Source organism: Sciurus carolinensis, chromosome 14 (genome assembly GCF_902686445.1).
Source record: "Sciurus carolinensis chromosome 14, mSciCar1.2, whole genome shotgun sequence".
Classification (NCBI taxonomy): Eukaryota; Metazoa; Chordata; class Mammalia; order Rodentia; family Sciuridae; genus Sciurus; species Sciurus carolinensis.
In genome coordinates this window covers 32,817,458-32,830,510 of record NC_062226.1, presented here as the reverse complement: position 1 = coordinate 32,830,510, position 13,053 = coordinate 32,817,458, and positions in this window count along the sequence as shown.

Here is a 13,053-nt window from a genome sequence, read left to right as displayed (position 1 = left end):
AAATTGTATACAAATGTTCATGGCAACTTTGCTTGGAATAGCCCCAAACTGGAAATGACCCAAATATCCATCAGCAGGTGAATGGATAAACACATTGTCAAGTGACCCTACTGTGGAATGGTACTCAGCAATACGAAGGAACGAATTTTTGATACAGGCCACAATATACTTGAACCTCAAGATCACTGGGCTGAGTGAAAGAAGTCAGACTCAAATGAACAGCGACGGTATAGTGACATTTATGTGAAGTTCTGAAGAGTGCAAGTGGGTCAATAGCAATGGAGAGCTGGTCAGGGTACCCTTGAAGTGGGGCCAGGAAGACTTATAATAAAGAAGCACAAGGCAACTCTTGGGTATGATGGTCGCACTCACTGTCTCCATTAGGGGGGTGATTTCCTGGGAAGATACATATGGCAACTCTAACCCAACCATACACTTTAATATGTGTGGTTTAGTATAGGTCAATTATATGCCAATAAAGCTCTAGAAAACAAAGACAATCGATTCTGTGAATCACTGGGCATGCAGAAATGGCAGTGGAGAACTGTTCTCTTTCGTCATCTTTTGGGAATTGCTCAGGGACATAAACCAGGGGTGCAGGAATGAGCGGATCCATCCTGTCCTGCTGATTCAGGATGGTGTAACCCAAAGAGGGAAAGAGCTGGGATGCAGTCTTTGGCAATTTGGGGGCAATCCCTTTATGTTCTTGAGCCTCAGCTTCCTCACCCATAAAACAGGAATGTCTTCTTGTCCGACCATGATGCTGATTTGAGGAAAAGCAGCTGACCTTGCTCACAAATGTAAATCACCAAGTTTCTCCACCTGCATAACAAGTGCTGCAAACATTTGGGGGCAATCCTGCTCCTGGATGTCACTTGCCCACCCTGGGGTCTGCAGGGAGCCTGCAGCTCTCCCTCCGGAAGTGCTTGCCATCTGCTATTTGGTCTCTTATGGCTTCACTCTCAGCTCCCTGTTTGGTTGGTCCCTCAAGACTCTTTCCTGTCCCTTCTTTTCATGGCCCAGTTCATATTCCCCTTTGAATTTTCTTCAACTCTTCAAATACCTCCTGCCATGGAGGCCAGATCTGCACACTCGGGGAGCGCTGAGAAGGAAGTTCCATTGCTCACGGTCACCTTAGGCACTGGGGAGATGGACCCGGATGTCTGATGGCAGAGACTGTCACTCAAGTCAGTCCTCTCAGCACCTGTCCTGCGTGAGGTCCTGTGACAGAGGGCTGTGTGCTGTTCCAAGGATGGGGAGGGGTGCCGGGTAGAGTGAGGGAAGGCTTCTCAGAAGAGGAAGATCGCAGCTGGACTCAGAGCAGGGTGAGGATTTGCCAGACAGAGGTGGGAGGGGAGCATTCCAGGCAGGGCATGGGTCCCTATCCTCGTGGACAAGGGTCTTTGAGCATTTGGGACATGTACATGGTTTGGTGTGACCAAACCCCAGCAAAGTGTGAGGCTAAAGGATAAGCTAGGGCTAGATCAGGGAAGGGAATCTTGGTACGTGTGTCCAGAGGGTTGGGCTCCATTTGAGGGCACTGGGCCCTCAGTTGCCCAAGGGATCCAGGCCTGGGAGTGACAGTCACAGCTCATTCTGGTGGGTCCATTCACAGAGCTCTGCTTAAATGTCCCCAGGAAGGCTGTCTTCTCTCCAGACCAGTGCCCCTTGACAGTGACACTATGGCTATCTGGTGCAGATGATCCTTTGGTGTGTGTGTGGCGGGGGGAGGGGTCCTATGCACTGTAGGATGTTCGTCAGCAGCCCCCCAGGCTTCCACCCACTAGATGATAGTAGCATGCCTGCCCCCTCCCCAGTTTTGACAACCAGCAATGTCTCCAATCATTGCCAAATGTCCCCTAGGTTTCAGAGTGGCTTCTTATTGAGAATCACTGTGCTGGAGTTGGGGTTTGTGGCATTCTCCCCTTGAATATGCACACAGATGGCCCTTTGAGTATTGCCTTCTTCCTTGTCCCTGAGGCCTGGTAGCACCCAGCCCGCCACCTTTCCACGGGACACACTGGATGGTGCCGTTGGCTCTCTGCACAGCATCATTCAGCACCTGGGACTCAGCTCCCTGCTCACGGGGGCGCTGGCTGGGACTGGCCGAGGGGGACCAGCTGCCAGCAGTTCATCCACCTCTGCGTCAGGCCAAGGCTCCTAATTCCCTGTCGGGAGACTCCTGGATGGGTTTCCACTCCGAAGTCAGCTGGGGCCAGTATTGTCCAAGCCTGTTGGCCCTGTACCCTCTGTCCCTCATTTCCACTGTCTGCCAAGCTACAGCCTGGAGGGACGAGTCAGCTCAGAAAGCCTGCCAGGGAGTGGGTACCAGGCCGGGGAGGAGGGCAGGTGGTGGCAGCTGGAGACCATGTGACTGCTGGAGGCTGTGTGTGTGTGTCACAGGGCAGAGCTGGCCCAGGGCTCATTCCTTGGCTCTATCTGAGAAGCTGTCACATGACTTCTCTGTGGGAGCCTGCATGTTGGGGGCTGGAGAGGGAGGTGGGAGGAAAGAGGGAAGTGATTTTAGGATCCAGGCTGGAAATATAAAATATAGTCATGAATCACAAGCCGATATTCATCACATGATTACACTGGCTTTGCCAATACAGAAATTGGGTTTCGGGTACACAAAAAGTCTACCCCAGTCTCTGCGGATGCAGGCCGTGGCAGCCAAGAGAAAAGGACTCCAGGATTAGAGCAGGGGGCTCCAGAGCAACTCTTGGAGTGGTGGGGACCAGCCATGCCACCTGTCTCATCTCCTCAGATGTCAACAAAATGGGACACGAGACCAACCCCTTTCCATATGCTCATTCGTACGCTAACCTCACAATAGCCCCATTTCCCAGAGAGAAAAGTGAGGTCCAGAGCAATTCCGCTGTGTTCCCTTTCCCTCCTTCCTTAGGATTCCCAGGGCTGAATTTTCTTGTTCTTTTTTCAATACCATCCACCATCAGCTCACTTGACCTCCCTCTGGCCTCCGGCTGCACACGCTGGCTGGTTCTTCCTATCAAAGGGAGGTGGTGGGGGGTCCTAAAATTGTCCTGCCTCTTCGGGAGAGTCCTGAGGCAGGCTGAGGCTCAGGATCATGTGCCTACTAGCTTGGCATTGCAGGAAGCTCAGAGTCAGGCTGGTTCTCGTGGCTGTGAGGACAGGCTTGGCAGGTCCCTAAAAGTCCTGGAATCTCTGTCCCTTCAGGAATGAGAGGAAAGCCCAAGGGTTTCTCCAACAGCCCCACCTCACAGCCCCCAGCGAGCCAGGAGCTTTATTTAGCAGCACTAAAACCCCACAGACCTGGACAGGACTCCTAAGCTGGTGCCTTTGCTGCCCAAGAGGACGAAAGCTCGTGAGCAGGCCCTGCCCCTCCGGGAAGAGAGCCGCCTGCCTCGTGCTGGCCCAGCGCTCCTTCTCAAGGGCTCTCACTTTCAAAATGCTTAAAAATAGCATTCAGCATATTTAATCTCATTATATAAGCAAGATATATTCAGTGTAGAATAATTGGGAAACCCAGAAAAGTATAAAGAAGGAAATTAAAAATTCACCATAATCTCACCAATCAGAGAGAAGCACTGCTAAAGTGTCGCGATACACGGTTTTCTCACCTATTCTTGAGTCACAGATGTGTCTATAGCTCTAAAAAGGAAAACCAGGATCATACTTCACATAAATAAAGAAAAAGAGTTGTGGTATAATATACCCACAGGAAAGGGCACAATTCTTAATGTTGGACTGCCCTGGGGATTATTACGTCTCATCACATCCTGAGACCATCACTTGGATCAGAGATGGAGCATTTCCAGGCCCCCCAAACTCATCATGTCCCTTCTCAGTCACCAGCTACACTCCATCCTCCAGAAGTAACCAGTATTCCGATTTCCATCATCACAGATTAGATTTGCGTGTTCTTGAGCTTGGCATAATTCACTCGGTACTGCTTTTGTGTCTGGCGTTGCTTACCCAATCTGTGGCAGACGCCACAGCCCTGGCCTAACAAAGGCACTCAAAATGGCCCTTAAGTGCACGTTGGGTGGATGTTGAGTGACTGAGCGAATGAGTGAGGGATGGATGACAGAGTAGGCCTTGGTCATGCTGTGGTCTCCTAACAGGCCCCTGAGTTTTCCAGCCACCTCATGGTCCGTGTGCAGAAGAAAGAGCAGGCAGGTGGCTCGTGGGCTCATCAGGTTGAGAATAGATGGTGACATGTACCACAGGGGGGATGTGGGGGGAACGAGAAGGGAGCAGGCTGTCCACGCCGGTGTGTCTGCCTGGCACTCAGGAGGGCCAGGCTGGTGCTGCATGAGCAGTAGGACTGGGGGTATTTTTAGAAACCCCATCACACAGAGTGGCCACTTGACACTGTGATGGCTTCACTGTCACAGCGTCCCATGGTTTGATGCAGAGCCCCTACCCTGGGTCGACCCTTGTGCTATGAGCCCACTACCTCCTCCCGCCCTCCTGAGCAGGTGAGAGTCTTTCTCAGCAGCTTGGGGTGATGAACAGCACAAAGCAAGAGGACCCAGGTGTTCCTGGAGAGCACCCCTCTGGCGATGCAGATCATGGAGAAGTGGATGCTAGAGTCCTGCACCCCAAGAAGGAGACGCTGACTCCTTGGAACTGGACTCATAGCACAGATCCAAGCCCATGTCGTCTCTTTTACTGTTTAAAGGTCCTGAGGTGGGAAAGGACCCCTCTCCTGCCCCTCCCACCACCCAGTGCTGGAGCCCCCTCTGAAGGCCCGTCCAACACAAGCCCAACTCTCTTCTTTCCCTTCTCTGTAACCAACACAAGCCACCACCACCTCTTGCCTGCGCTAGCCACCTCCTTCCTGTCTGCTCTTCAGCTGGGGCCGGGGGCTCTCCACAGCTGTAGGCTGGGCAACGTGGTAGGCCTTGCAGGGAAAGAAGCGATAGTACTGGATCAGGATGGAACCATGGTGGCAGGACAGAGTTGTCAGGTCGTGGGAGCAGAAGCCACAAAGAGGCAGTGTACTGAGAGCCACCCTGAGACTCTCCAGGGGGTGGCTGGGAGGTTGGATGAGGGGGACAAATCTCTGGGATGTGCTGGATGACACAGGTGGGCCTGATACCAGGCAGGATTTTATTGTTTGATGAAGATTCATTGCTTTTGGTTCTTTTCCTTGGGTTCATAATTAATGGGTTGTTGGGGATGAAGGGAGTGGGAGGTGCCCATTTTCCTGAGTGACTGGGGAACTGGTGATGCCTTTGTGAATATAGGAAATCAGTTCCCAATGAGCCCCTGGGATCAAAGACTATCCATGTTATAAACTTCTCAACTACAGACACACAAGCCTTGAACAAGCTGTTAGAACAACCAGTGTCGATTACAAGGCTGTCTCTCCAGTGTGTGACTTGGCAAGGTCTGCTCATGTTGTCCCTGAGAACCATGACATTGCAGATCAGCAGTATTTTGGGGCTCTGCTTGGAAGGAGCCCATCCCTCAGCTGACTGGTGCTGTCTTCCACGGGTGATTAGTGGTCAGACATGCCTCGTGGAAGGGGAGCAGCTTCTCCAGAGGCACTGGTGCCCATCTCACTTTGGAAGGAGCCCAAATCACAGGGTCAGTAATACCTCCTGGCCAGAGAACATGGGCCCAGCAGCTGTCCCTGCCATGCCAGCCAGGGGAGGTCCTCTGACCAACCCAGCTTCAGGGAGAGAGAGGTCCACTGTGGTCAGTGGGGTATGTAATGTTACATCTTGGGTCAGAGGGAGGCCAGAGACCTTGCCCCTGCCCCTCACACAAATATGAATAATTGAGGAAGTTGGAAAGAGCCCTGAAAGATACTCCCAGCATCCCCTGTAGCCAGATGGATGGGTTCTTGGAGTGCTCAGGGCCCAGGCTAGGAGAAGAGATGGAAGTTGAACATGTTAGAGTTAAATAATTCCTAGATTGCAGGACATCTTTGAGTTTCATTAACCTCTTCTGTAAAATGAGATCGTGGGATGCAAAAGGCCTATCATTGCAGGATGTTATATGAATCTAAAGCATCGTTTGTCCCTCAAATTTTTGTGTTTAATATCTTTATTGACAATTGGGAGGAAGATATTGGCTGTGGGCTTTTCAAGTGTGTACAGAAGATAAAGCTGGAGAGCTGGCTGAACCAGGGGAAGAGGAGCCTCAGGGCATGAAAACTATGGCTCCCCTAGTTCCCTCCTGGGTGCCCTCTTAATGTGATCTGCAGAAAACACCAAGAACCCCGTGCTTTATGATGTGGCTCTAGTGGGTGAGGCCAGGGATCCTGTCAAAGTTCTAAGGTGCTCAGGGTTTCTCTCTCTCAGCACCGCTGATACCAGGGACCAGAGCTTTCTTTCTTAGAGGGGCTGCTTAGATGTTTAGCAGCATTCCTGGCTTCTACCCAGCAGATGCCAATAGCTCTGCCACTGCCCATACCATTGCACCCTCCTTTGTGACAATAAAGTATCCCCAGGGAACAAAATAACCCCTGGTTAAAACCATTCATTTAGACTCATTCTTTGCACTTTACTGCCTGCTTGGTAGCTCTGGTCACATCAAAGTACTCACAGTCTTTTAAATAAACCAAGCCTTATCTTCCCCACACCTTTTCATACACAGGCCCCCACTTCCCCCATTCTAGCTTCGAAAAATTCTGCTTATCCTTGAAAATTTATCCTAAGCAGCCCTTCCTTGAAAATGCCACTCTGATGCTCCTGGGTTCTGGTAAGCTTGCTGCATACTTCTGGAGCCCCGACTGCATGGGCTTTAAGGTTTTGCTTGTGACACTCCCTCCCACTGGACTAGACATTTTTGAGGGCAAGTACCAGACTCTGGTACATGGCTCTGCACGGAACAGATGCCCAGTCAGTCCTGATGAGTGATTATCGCTTAATGAATTGGTACTGGCTGGTCCAGGATGTATATTGTTCTAGTCAAAAACCGTGGTGGCTCATGCCTGTGAGCCCAGCGGCTCAGAAGGCTGATGCAGGAGGATCGCAAGTTCAAAGCTGGCCTCAGCAACTTAGCGAGACCCAAGAAACTTAGTGAGCCCCAGTATCGAAATAAAGTATAAAAAAGGACTGGGGATGTGGCTTAGTGGGTAAGCATCCCTGGGTTCAATCCCTGGAACAACGACTATAATATTCTGGGTCTTAAGGCCAAGGGTCCAGTACAACTTCCTCAGGCAGCAGAGAATAATCTCATCTCTTATGCAGAGAAAGACTAAACTATTATTTTAATTTCCAGGATATTATAGAGTTATGAGGGGATTCCTACCATGAAAACCTCTTTTAGCCTCTGCCTTGAGAAAGCCCAGGAGTGACTGAGGTAAGCAGCTTTCCTCTTTGAAAGAGGCTTGAGGGGAGGCGCCCAGCCCAGGCAAACTTTCTGCTCCCTTCCAAGCAAATGCAAATGTGATCCCTCCTGTCCAAGGCGGAGCCCCGCCCTGCCGCTCCCAGTACTCTTGGCTGTGCTGTCTCCAGCTCTCCCCTCTGCATTGTCAAAACGGGAACAGACTGCGCAGAAGGAACGCGTTTGGTGCTGAGACCAGAGCCAGGGCAGTGCGAGGCGGATCCAGGCAATCTGCTCCACTCCTCCCAAGGAGAGAGAAAAGGCTTTTATTTCTTGCTGACAACCAAGTTGGTGATGGGAGAATCTCAGGATGACTAAAGCTTACTACACCGGTGCTCCCGTGTGTGTGTGTGTGTGTGTGTGTGTGTGTGTGTGTGTTGGGGGTGGTGGTGGTGATGTGCACACGCTGAAAGAAAACTCAGGGACCCTCAGGAGTAAAATCTATCAAGTTCAGTTTCTTACTGGTGTTTGAATTGCTGCAACTGTCCTCCCGCCCCACCCACCCATTTGCTAGGACACTGTGGTGACAAGGACCTCTCACTTCTTTTGGCTACTCTGATGGCTTACTTTTTTTTTTTAATCCTAAATCCAATTCTCTTTTCCCAGAAAGATTCTCAGAGGCATCTCCTTTAACACCCAAACCCAACTGTTCCCTGTGACACAGTTTGGGTCCCCTCCCTCCCTTCTTGTCTGCACAATAGGTAACACGATGCCCTGGTGTCCTGCAGCTGGGAGAGTACTTTATTTGGGATGGACACATTTCCCCGAGAGCTGAGGGGTGACCTCTTAAACAGCACTTTAGAGAGCATCATGGGAAATTCTAAGTGTGCAAGCCCCTTTAGATCGGCACGTCCTTGGCAATTCTCTTAGAAGTTTCTCACACCTCTGATCGCACTCTTGCTACACCCCTCTCATGCCTTCCTGTACCTCTGCATGCCACCTTCCAGCAAGACTCTCCTCTTCTGTGCTGTCACTGAAAAAGCCAGGACTGAGGAGAGGACCCCATGGGAAGTCAGAAGCAGCCTGAGAGGAGGGCGCTTTCTGACAGCTAAGAAGTTCATGGGGGCCAAGGGGGCGAGGTGAGGAGGGCCAGGAGCCCTCTCTCCACAGGGAGGGTCTGGCAGAGACTCTGGAGACTTGTGGATCTGCTCAGGTGAATGAGGGGCTCCACAGTCTCTCCCAGCCTCGTGATTTTGTCTTCGGGGGGAAGAATTCCATAATGACGTTTGACGTGCAACAAGGACTCTGGGGTGTACTTTCGACAGTTGTGGGACAGAAAGTTCCTTCGATCAGACAGCCGTGGGCTGCAGGCAGAGCACATTTCAGCTTTGGTCAGGTGGAATGGACGAGAGGAAGGTGCATTGTGGGACGAGAGGGGAGCGAAGCCTGGCTCTGTCTCCCATGGGGGAGGACTCCAGGTCAGGAGAATTTAGTGCCAGTGGGTCAGTCCTCCCCACTTAGGGTACCTGGGGTCATCTAATTGCTCACAGCGTGCACAGATGTGGAAAATGTGGGGGTGGGGCTTGCCACATTGTTTTGGAATCATTTGCCAAATTCCTGGTCACCAGAGTGGCCACTGGGCTTATAAATGTGGGATGTCAGTGATTTTAAAGACTTGAATCTCAGGTCTGGGAGGGACCTTCTGAAGCAACTGGCTTCGTCTTGGGGTGACTCAGCATCTTCTGCACTGTCTCTGTCCCTGCAGCCCAGAGACACTGCTGCACCCCCAGGAGAAGAGGGGAGCCCTAAGCCTGAAGCCCATCCCACGGGCCAACCCTGCCTCTCCTTGGCTGTGGGCTGAGTGCAGGGGTCCTTCACTCAGGGTGTCTCCAGCACACAGCAGCCTGGAGGGCTCAGTGTTCCCAAAGAGCACTGAGAATCCAGAGAAGGGGGCTGGATTGTTCCTGGCTGGGAAGAGGACCAGGGAAGGTTTCACACGGAGAGTGGTGTCTGAACCTGGCCTTGAGAATAGCTGGGCTTTTGACATGGGTTGGAGTGGAGAGGTGGGTGGCGCTGGTGGGAAACATGGGGTCAAGGTGTGGAGGTCAAGGTCCTGGAGGTCTTCTCATCAAGTCCTCCAAGAGGCAGTTACATGGGACTTCAATTCCTTTTCTGCAAACTGGCCCCTAAGCCCGGGTAGCACAAGGCCTTTCCAGGTTGGATTTGGGGGCAGCTGTTGTCTGTATGGACAAAACATCTGGTCCATGCAAAAGGCTGAAGGATTTATTTTCTGATAGAAGCAAATGTTTTGGAAAAGTCCTGGCGGCCCTACTGACCTGGGGATGCCCAGGCACCTGGGGAACATCCCAGCTCCTGGAGGGGGAGCCCCCCCGACCCAGGTCTGGCCCAGATCCACGGGAAGACAAGCTTCCTTCTCACCTTTCCAGAGTATATCCTGAAACCAGAGGCCTCATGACACCGGCTCCTCTCACTGCTCTGGGATTTCGGCTCTGGCCGAGGCAGGACACCCACACTGCTGAGAAGCCTGAGAAGCTATTGGGACAAAGGTGCAGGGAGGGTCAGCTGGGGAGAGCCATGGTCCTTATCCCAAATCTGTGTCCCCATTTCTGGGCTGAACTTGGCCCAGCATTGCTAAGGGAGTCAGGACTATCTGTACTTTAACCACTTCCTTGCTGTGTGACCTTGTCTGTGTGGCTCACCCTTCCTGAGCCCTCCCTCACGGCCTTGTCACAGCGTCCCCAGCAGCTCTCGCTGACATTCTCTCATTTCACTCTCGCGAACTGTGGTGGGAGAGCAGCAAGTTGGCAGGAGTCTCCATATGAGGGACGAAAAAATTAAAATTAAATGTAAGCAATGTCACTGCTGCTAGGCTCTAGGCTCTAGGACACCAGGTAGACAGTATTCTGATATCGGCGTCTCCAGGAAGTGTCTGAGCCCAGTCAGCAATTTAAAAGTCTACGTTATGGCACCCAGGGGGCATTTGGTTTCCAGGTTTCGGACACCTCTGGAAGTGGGGCTAAGGAGGTTAGGAAGTCCCAACATGGGCCCTGCACTCTGTTTTTATGACAGTCGGATGCAGGTACACATCTGCACACCCTTTGCTGTAAGAAACGAAATAAAAATATTTTACTCTGAAGCCACCGTCCAGCGGGATGGATTGTTGGAGGAATAAAACAGGCTTGGACCCCAAGGAGCTTCTCTGGGACACTTCAGCTTTTCTGGAGTGCTCCCTGGATCCCCATGTGACTGCATCTCAGGTCAGTCACTGCTCAGGAAGTAGGTCGTGGGAGTGCTGATGGGTGTCTGAGGTGGGAGAGGTCCCTTCCGGCTGAGGTGGGAGCAAGGAAAGGAGCAGAAGGCGGCGAGAGAATAGCAGGGACGGCGTTGGTGCAGACCGCTTTGTCTTTAGAGAGCTGAGCAGGGGAAAGGGGGAAGGTATAAAATTTGGGACCAGCATGCAGTGGGTAGCCAGGCAATCAGTCCCTGCACAGCCACTTACCAGCTAAGTGACCTTAGTCTAGTCACTGGCTTCTGTGGGCCTCAATCTCCCCACTTGGAACCTGGGTGCATGCAGGACCACCCCTTGGCACCATTGCTGGGGTCCAGGTCTCCACAGTGCCCGACAGCACTTGACCACAGCTGGCCCACTAACTCCATTGATGTCCTCCCTTCCTGTAAGTGGATCATGCAACCAGGGTAAGGGATGAAGTCAATCAAAACAAAGGAAAACTCTGTCATCTTAGGCAAATCCAATAAAATTAACATTTAAGCTGAAAAAGGGTTCTTGATGAATACTACCCTGCCTGCTTATTTTCCTGTGACCTTGCTGCCACCGTCCCGTCCCCTGAACACTCACGCACACAAGCACAAGAACTCGAATGCGTGGTACAGGCCTGGCGGGAGCACCCCAGCATCCTGCTCAGGCCAAGCTTGCGGGCAGAACAGGCCCTTCCTGTCAGCAGGAGTTGGGGTCTGTGCCTGATCCCCCATCAGGCACGGAAAACAGCCCCGGGTCTAGCGCGTAGACCCTGGCTGCCGCTCGGTGAGGACAGGCACCCGGGTGTTCCCAGAAGGGCTCTGGCAACCCAGCCTGCCAAAGCCCTCAATCTGATTTCCTTTGGGGAAAAGAAAGGAAGGAAATTGGAGTAGGGAAGACAGAAAAATGAAAGAAACAATGGAGAGAAGGAGGGACGCGAAGAGAGGAGGAGAGAGACCCTGTACAAGTACGAAATCAGAATAACAGACTGAGGATGGTGAGATGCATGTGAACAGAGTGTGACGTGGGCAACCCCCACAAATAGACCTTCTGTTAAAAATAGCCTTTGTCTAAATGTGGAAAGGGTGTAAATATAGTAGCGGTTTCGGCTTACTACGGAGCCGCCCCAGCTCCAAGTAACAGAGGCTTATTATAGGATGCGTGCGTCAGCAGCCAGCAGAGGGAGGGCAGGGCAGGGCCGCTGAGGGGGCAGCAGACTGGCCTGGGTACAGTACCCCCCGCAGGCCAGGGGTCAGCCAGCCCGGGCCCCATGTGGGGAAGCGGCGGCCGACCACTGTGAAATGCTCTCAGAGATCTGCTGGGCAGGAAACTCGGGCCAACCTGGGAAGGAAGAAAGGCAGGAAGGAGTCGCCGGGCTGGAAAGGATCTGGGCGACTGTCTTGGAAGCGCAGCTTGCCTTCCTCTGGGTGTCACCAGGCTGTGGGTCCGCGTGCGGTGGGTTGCTGCTCCTGGACCCCGAGGAAGTTCTCCTAGGAGTCCCCAGAAAGATCAGGCCACAGACAAGCCAGTTTCCTCTGCCCTGAGTACAGGGACAAAATCCCTAAACTTGTGGAAAGTGCCAGAAAGAAATTTGGTTTTTTGTTAAATCTCTCCAGCCTCAGGTGCTAGGTGGGCATGGGGGGCGTGGGCGGGCTCCTGAGTTGGACAGCTGGAGGTTGCTGAGGGCACAGGCCTCCAGAATAAAACGTGGCCACTGGAACAAAATGGTGGCACTTGTTCTCTCTCTCTTCTCTTGACAGTGATGGAAAGGGCTGACTGCGCGTGTGGGGGCTATACTGGCTCCTGGCTGTGTGTCTCCCATCCAGTGCTTCAGGGGCCCTGGTTGTCCTCAGGATCTGTCACTCTCGATCCCAGGCCAGGCCTTTTCCCTACTCAGCCTGTGCTTTGCACATGCCACATGATCACACGTTAGCCAACACACAACCACGCACACACACTCTTGCACTCACCAGGCCTTTCCCACTTCCACCAATGCCCTCCAGCCAGCTCTGTCCCCACTCTGACCCTTGCTCCCACTGAGCCCCTTTGCTTGCCCTGTTCCTGCTGCCTGGCTCGTTCTTAGCCTTGGACTTGTCCATTGGATCTAAGGCAAACTGGCTCCCCCAAGCGCACTGTGAACTTCCTCCCAGACGCGGCTGACCGTGGCTCAGGCTCAGGCTCAGGGGCTGCCTCCTCGAGCCCTCTGGTGAACGCCTTGCTGATTTAGCTCTTGCTGCCCTCACCTTTCACCTACCCCACACTCAAGACCAAATCTGCCCCTCCAGCCCCGCTCCGGCATCATCCAAACTGCCCTGCACACTACCTTTCTAAACTGCAGGACGCAGGGTCCTACTCCAAATGCTGGTGACAGCTCCCCTTTGCCTATAGGACAAAATCCATGGCTACTGAGGCCCTGATCTGACCTCCACCTGCTTTCCCAGCTTCATCTCCTCCTACCTGCCCTATGCTATGTCCCCACAGGTGCTGGACAGGAGCGACTGGCTGCAGGGACCATG